This window comes from Manis pentadactyla, chromosome 4 (assembly GCF_030020395.1).
Source record: "Manis pentadactyla isolate mManPen7 chromosome 4, mManPen7.hap1, whole genome shotgun sequence".
Taxonomy (NCBI): Eukaryota; Metazoa; Chordata; class Mammalia; order Pholidota; family Manidae; genus Manis; species Manis pentadactyla.
This window is the reverse complement of record NC_080022.1, coordinates 9553896-9560774: the sequence shown is the minus strand read 5'-3', so window position 1 is coordinate 9560774 and position 6879 is coordinate 9553896. Positions and strand designations below refer to the sequence as shown.

The 6879-nt window shown below is 49.5% G+C and overlaps 1 long non-coding RNA gene across 1 annotated transcript; it reads left to right on the top strand.

Annotated features, from left to right (window-relative positions):
• Positions 1–37: 37 nt before the first annotated feature.
• On the top strand, positions 38–5726 carry LOC118932083 (uncharacterized). The gene is made up of 3 exons (XR_005032606.2): positions 38–168; positions 2431–2724; positions 4151–5726. It is a non-coding gene; the product is annotated as an uncharacterized LOC118932083 (long non-coding RNA).
• The last annotated feature ends 1153 nt before the right edge of the window (positions 5727–6879 follow it).

Genomic DNA, 6879 nt, shown 5'->3' with positions numbered 1-6879 from the left:
GGGAGCGGTCCGCTGTAAGGTGGTCCCGGTCCGGGGGCTCACTAGGACCGCCCTCGGCCTCTGTTTGGCTAGAGCGCAAATGATGACCTCAGGCCAGGTTTAAAGTTACAGGGCTGCAGCTGCAGGCGGCCCGGGACACGCGGGGAGCCTTGAGCGCTGGCAAAATTGGTTTGTATTCTGTTTCCCCCGTGGAGGGAGAAGGGGTGCATGCAATAAGCAATTTTTAAAAACTGTTTTACTTTATTTGTTACTCTGTTTTCTGAGATGAAGGCACAGCCTAAGATTTTCTTGTTATGAGAAGTAAACAGTCCCTTGTGTGGCCAGCAATTTTAGAACCACACATGGGATTGTTCTGGCAAATATTTAATGTGTTGGCTTAAAAAAAAAGTGGCCCTCCTTATTTGGGGGGGCCAGAGGCGGCTCGTGCTGTAGATTGTACCCTTGTCCAGGGGACCCTAGAGGGTGGGCTCTGGGGGCTGCCCAAGGGAGTTGGCAGGGAGCTTGGCAGCCTCCGTGGCTTTGGCAGTTTGGGGGAAAAGGCTGAGCTTGCGATCTGCCTCTCCTGACTGGACGCAGCACTGAGGGGCTGGGGCTGCACAATTATATGAGGTGTTGCACCCCCAGGATGTCAAAGGACCCCTGGTCACCAAGCCTGTGTCCATCCACCCAGGGCTCATCCCCTTTAATCCTGGAGTTTGGCCCCATAATCCCCACTTCACTGGGTTAAGCAATCGTGCCCTGATCTCAGGTACCAGATGTTAGCAACAGGAAAACTTATATTTTTTGCTTCATTTCCTTCTGAACTGCTGGAATTAAAAAATAAAAAAATACATTTTTAAGAAGAGGAATTGCAGTGCCCACGCCCAGATGCCATAAATTCCATTCATTCAACAGAACCTGAAGACTAATGCCCCAAAGCTCCCGGCTAGGGTGAAATGGCTTGTTTTCAGATCCTTATCCTAGACCTGATTCCAACTTTACTCATCACAGCAGTCAGGGGGAGATGGCTTTAAAAGCTCAAATTCATGGCTTCTACCCCCAGCTCAATAAGTCCTTCGGAAATTCATATTTTAAGCCAGCTCCAGGAGACCTTTATTAGTAAACTGCCCTCAGGTGGGTTCTCAAACAGCAGAGCAGGGCCTGTGAATCACTGGGGGCGCCACGCCCTTGACAGATGTGCTGCGTCTGTGGGTCTGGGATGGGGACATCCTGCATTTCCAAAGATCTCCCAGGTGACGTCTTGTCCTATGGCTACAAAGTAGGAGCTGATACCTGACCTAAAGCCAAGGGGTTGAAACTATAAAGGAGAAAGAAACAGGACAGAGAAGATAATCTGAACTGACTTCCTTTTCTTGCTGATACATTTGATTAGTATTACTGCATCATCAGTAATGTTTGTTGACAGACCGAACGGTAACAACGTCGTCTGTTGAGCTTGCTAGATGGAAAAAAAGATGCAGATTTACTCCAATGTAAAAAAAGAAAAAGACCATCTTCACTTGGAAACAGAGTGAAGGAAACCTAGGTGGGGGAGAATGGGTTAAACGCAGCGGATTTAGAGGGGTGCTTGGGACTAGGTTATTGTTCAAGGAGAAGCTCCTCTATACCCCTCCCACAGCCCCTGCCCCCAGCTACAATGTTGTCTACCTGAGCTGGTGGAGGATGGAGGAGGGGGAGGAAATGGAGTTGCATCCTGTTGGAGCCCATCCTGGGGAAGGGGAGTGGGGCGGCACCAGGGGAGTCTATGGCAGGGTTCAGGGGCAGTTGGCTTAAGTATCTGGGGGCAGTGACATTCCTCAACAATGCAAACAGCAGAGGCTATGCGATGCTGCCCCCGGGGCACAGGATTTGGAGCCAGGGTGCACCCGAGTGACTCAGGGTTAGCCTAAAGGACAGCCGTGACGCACAGGGGATTTGGAAGCCTGAGACGGGCCCAGATGCAGGAAGAAGGAAACAGGTAGGGTACGTGCCAGAGTGCCAGAAGGGTCCTCTCTCCTGGAGCGGCCTGTCCTCTTAACCCAGTGACTGGTAAGGTAACAGTGACATGTGCCCTGTATTCAGGAACTCCAGCACTATCTCATTTAATCCTCAAAACAACCCCTGGATTAAGAACACTGATAATACTCGTTATGTACACAAGGCAACAGGTTTCCAAAGCAAGTGTGTATCAGATTTGCCTGGAGGGTTGGCTGGTTCAGATTAAGACATTGGTCTGGGCCCCCCCACTCCTGAGTTGCTGATACCAGAGGTCAGAAGTGCGGCCTACTAATTTGCATTTCTAACAAGCTCCCAGGTGATGCTGCTCATGTCCACTTTCTCCTGGGTTAGAGACCACACAAACCATCTAGGGTGGTCCAGGACCGAGGGGTGGGGCCACCGTCCTCCTGCTGCAGGACTTGAGCCTGTTGGTTGTGCTATGTTGTGTTTAAGGACCCAGAAGGAGAAGTCTGCAAGTTGCATTTTAGGGAGCGGGAGGCGCCCCACCCCGGAAGCAGGGGACCAGGCTGCAGACAGGGTACCCTCCACCCTGAGGGGTGCTGGTGAGTGACCGTTAGGATCTCACCTGCTGATCCTTCTCGGAGCCTCAGCACCTCCTGGCTTCCTGGGAAGACTTCTCAGCGTCTTCTCTTTTTGCAACACACGCTACTCCAGAGCTGATAACCACCAGATTCAATCTCCAACTCAAAGGCACCTCTGTGATGCAGGGTAAAATAGTGCATTTAGGTGAGTTGGCCCCAAAATGTATTTAGCAGGACCGGGAATGAGGCTGGGAGAGGGGGCAGTAGGTAGGGGGTCATGATGAGATTGAAGGAACCCACAGCAACTTGGTTTGCTGGAAAGAGCCTCAGAGTTTTGGAATCAAAATTCAGCTCCATGATGGCCTCCATAACCCCAGCCTCAGTTTCTGCTTCTCTGAAATGGGCCTGTTCTTTCTTCTTTGGAGGGCTCTATGCACCATGAGGAATAGACCTATGATCGCCGTGATGGTCATTTCCACCAGGCACCGCCTGGTTCTTAGCCTCTTGAGTCCTCTGGTGCCCACCTGTGCCCACCTGAACACTCAGCAAGCCCCAGCCCCTAGGGTAGAGGTTCTTGACATGGGTCCAATAGAACTGGTTCCTTTAGACCTTAGGAACCCAGCAGGACCAGCACACCACGTGGAGCACACACTATTCCACTAGGCGTCAACTCATCCTCTACTAGGTCCACCCCTCACCTTGGGCCTTATTCCTAAGAGTCCTCTTGGACCTCCGTCCAGCTCCCTGGGCCCAAGAGCCCCTCTGGGAAGCTGCATTATCTCCCAGTTCCACCCTGGAACTAGCGTTGTGCACAGGGATCCTTCGTGGAGCCTGGCTCCTGCCATTCCACATGGAGGGAGCTGGTTTGGATGTCTGACCCCTGGCCTGCCTGTTGGCCGGAGCACCCTGCTGCCTCGCCAGGGATGTCTCCATTGCTGACTGCCCCCTCCTGTTACCAGAGTCAAATTCATGCCCTATTTCAGTGGGCTGCACAGTTTTGTTTGTGGACACCCTTAAGGAATTTTGAAAAACTGGGTACTAATTTATTTTCATCATAGAATTAAAATAATATATTTTCAATGGTAGGTATAACATTAAACACTTTGCAAAAATAAATAAGATGAAGACTGGTTATAACTGGGAAAGATAATTCATGATACACTTTGATAACATTGACTGAATAAGCACACTGACTATAAAAAAATTTTGTTAAATTTTTATCCGTGAATGTAAATCCATACATCTTGACATTTTTTGATAAAAGATTTAGAAAACTTTCTAGTTACACTTAAAAGAGGCAGCATCAGTAACATGTTCTTTTTTTTAAACGATTTATTTTTATTGATTTGTTTATATTTTGCCCCATTTGCTTCATCGTTGTCTCTGTATTTGCATACATTGTGTACTGGTTTAGAATCACTTGACAAGTGTGGAGATACTATGCCTCGAGACCCTGCACCCTTAGGTGTCAAATATCCTAAAAGACATTCTCTGCCGTAGCTGCAAGAGGCTTAGAGACGTAGCTACAAGAGGCTTAGAGAATCACAAAACTTGATGTTAAAACAAGACTATTGTTTAACCCACAGTCCATATTCCAATGTTGAATATTGTCCCAATAATGTCCTTTACAGATGTTTTTTACCCCAGAATCGAATTCAGCACCACACATTGCCCTTCGCCAGCGTGTCTGCATATGCCAGAACTCACCTTCAGCCTTGGTCTTTCATGAACTTGATGCTTGCTGAAGACCACAGGCCAGTTGCTTTGTAAAATACCATTCAGCCTGGGTTTGTCTGTTCTCTCCTCTGGATTAGATTCAGTTATGTATTTTTGGTTGGACAACACAAGGGATGCTGTGCTTTCTCAGAGCATCTCCTGGGTAGGCCCAGTTTCTCATGCCCGGGAGTGTTAACTTCCATCCGTCCGCTAAGGTGTGCTGCTCCAGAATTAGGAACCCCCAGCACGGCCAGACTCACTCTAATACTGTGTATGCACAAAGGGAAAAACCAGTGTGCTTGGGACCCTGGGGCTAATGAGATTTTTTTTTTTTCACCTCAGAAAATATTTCATAATAAGATTTGGGATGAATAAGGAGCTGCCTTTCTTTTGTAAATGGGAGAAGAGTTACTGGGAAGGTGTTTCCTTCTCCTACTGTTTTTAGAGGAAGACTTATGAAGATTTGATTCATCCTGGGGACATGTGTATGCACCCCCAGATCGAAGACTCCTGCCCTGTCCACCTGCCTGGTTGGATCTCCTCCCAGCATTGGGGCCATCTCACCCCATCCCACTAGAGCTAAAGGGCTGAGCCCAGTGTGTTCCCAGCTGTGGTGTCTCCCTGCCTCCTTGGAGGATATCGGGAGCTCCCTGAAGCCAAGGTTTTATTCATCTTTGTAACCCCCCTTGCCTCTGACACATGCTCCGTAAATATCTATGAAAGCAAAGCTTGTGGTTTTATCTGGCCTGCTTGAAGAGCCTCCCCACAGAGAACAGCCCTCCCCACCAATCTCCCCTGCTGCCCAGCCCAGCCCAGAGGCTGAGTCAGTGGCACATGACATCCCACCAGCCAGCCTGACTGTGCAAACGCAAAGTACATGAGTGGCTTCTGAGATTTCTGTGACGCAACTCTCCAAATCTTGGCCCATGCCCCTGTCCCGTGCAATCTGGCTGGGGGCTAAAATCCCACAGAGATTCATCCCTTATCTTAAAGACTTGATCCCTTTTAGATGCAAGTGTACCTGAAAAGGATATACTTAGCTCTTCAGCTTGCAGAATTTGATGTGGAAGGGTTTCTCCCCCTTCCCCAAGGGTAGGTTGTGATCAGGTGTCAAGGGGACTAGTTTCTTGGGTATTGTCAACAAGGAGAAAGCACACAAACTAGAAAGCTCTGGGAAGCTAATGACACATTTACCCATTTCATCATGTTGTTTGGTCAAACAGCAGCTCAGGATTCATGCTGTGCTCCATTCACTGTGGTAACCCATTGACTCATTCATTCAGGAGCCGTTGCTGATGCTCACCGTGTCACTCAGGCTGCAATAGCAGCTGTGACATCTGGGTTTGGCTGGAGCGGGCCATCCTCTATCTGACAGACACAACATGCTGTCAGCCCCCCGGTCAATAGGTCCACTTCCCCCCTTGTCTGGTGGAGGAAGGTTGAGTCTTCATTGCCGAGGTGAGGCCCTGTGGCTGACTTGGGACGGAGAATAAGACACAATGTTCAGTGTTTCACTGGTCTATGAAAAGCATCAGGCTTTTGCTTGAAGCAATAAGGGAAACATTCAGCTCTGTGGATCAACAGGCTTCTGTGCGATTTGTCATCCTGGAGAAGCCTTGGGCCACTCTGCTGGACATAGAGTGAGATTTGCAGACTCTAGAATGGAGAGCTCCGCCCTGGCCAAGGGTGTGAGTGGCCCCTTCCTTGGCGGGGTGCAAAGCCTCACTTTATAGACTCTAAATCTGGTGGTGTGGACTCCACATTGCCCCAGAGAAATGCAAAAACAACTCCCTCAGGGCACTGGTAATCTTTTCTCTCAACAATAAATCGCTTAGGTACATACTGTCCTCCCTGGCCCCCAAAAGAAAAAGTTGGCTGAATGCACCCGTGGATTTGAATTCAGGTATGCTGGATGATACGGGAGCACAGGGTCCCTGACTGCTTTAGTGGGTTGGGAACACAGTCAGTTTTGTGTTTGTTTGTTTGGTTTGGGTTTTTTGGGTTTTTTTGAGTCAACACTGAGCTTTTAATGGACAGACAGGAATGGAGGAGGTCGACGTTTTTTACAGTTCAGACTGATACACACAGAAAGCTCCTTTCATTGGTGAGTTCAGAGAGCCCTTCATTAGGAAGACTCAGCACTGGTTGACAAACAGTCTGAATGAATGTGGCCCAGTGTGGGGGGCTGGGATCCGGTGGGGACCAAGCTGGGAGGCTGGTGTTTACCTTGCTGCTCTCTTGAAGGGGGTGGGCTCGAGGACATCAATCCTGGCCTTTCTCTTCCTCAGTTTCTCTGGGTGGAAACTGGGCTTGTGAAAATGTTGATGGTAATGCCTCCCTCCGCACGTCAGCGAGGAAGACGACTGACCCACAGGCATGACCAAGTGCCGAAGGCTTGAGCAACTTCATCCTGTGTTCTGCCAGCTCTGGCCCACATGCTGAGGGTGATGACGGCAAACCTCGGCCACAGCCCTGGTGCCATCCCAGCTTGGAATTCCCTGCCCAGGGCAGACGGCGCCTTCCCCGGAGATGAGGCCAAGACACCGGCAGGATGAGCCCTGCCTGGCCTCCCTCCACCAGGCACAATCCCTTTGATATAGTCTGGATTTGTTAGTATTTTGGAATCTCTTGTGAGGTCCCAAAT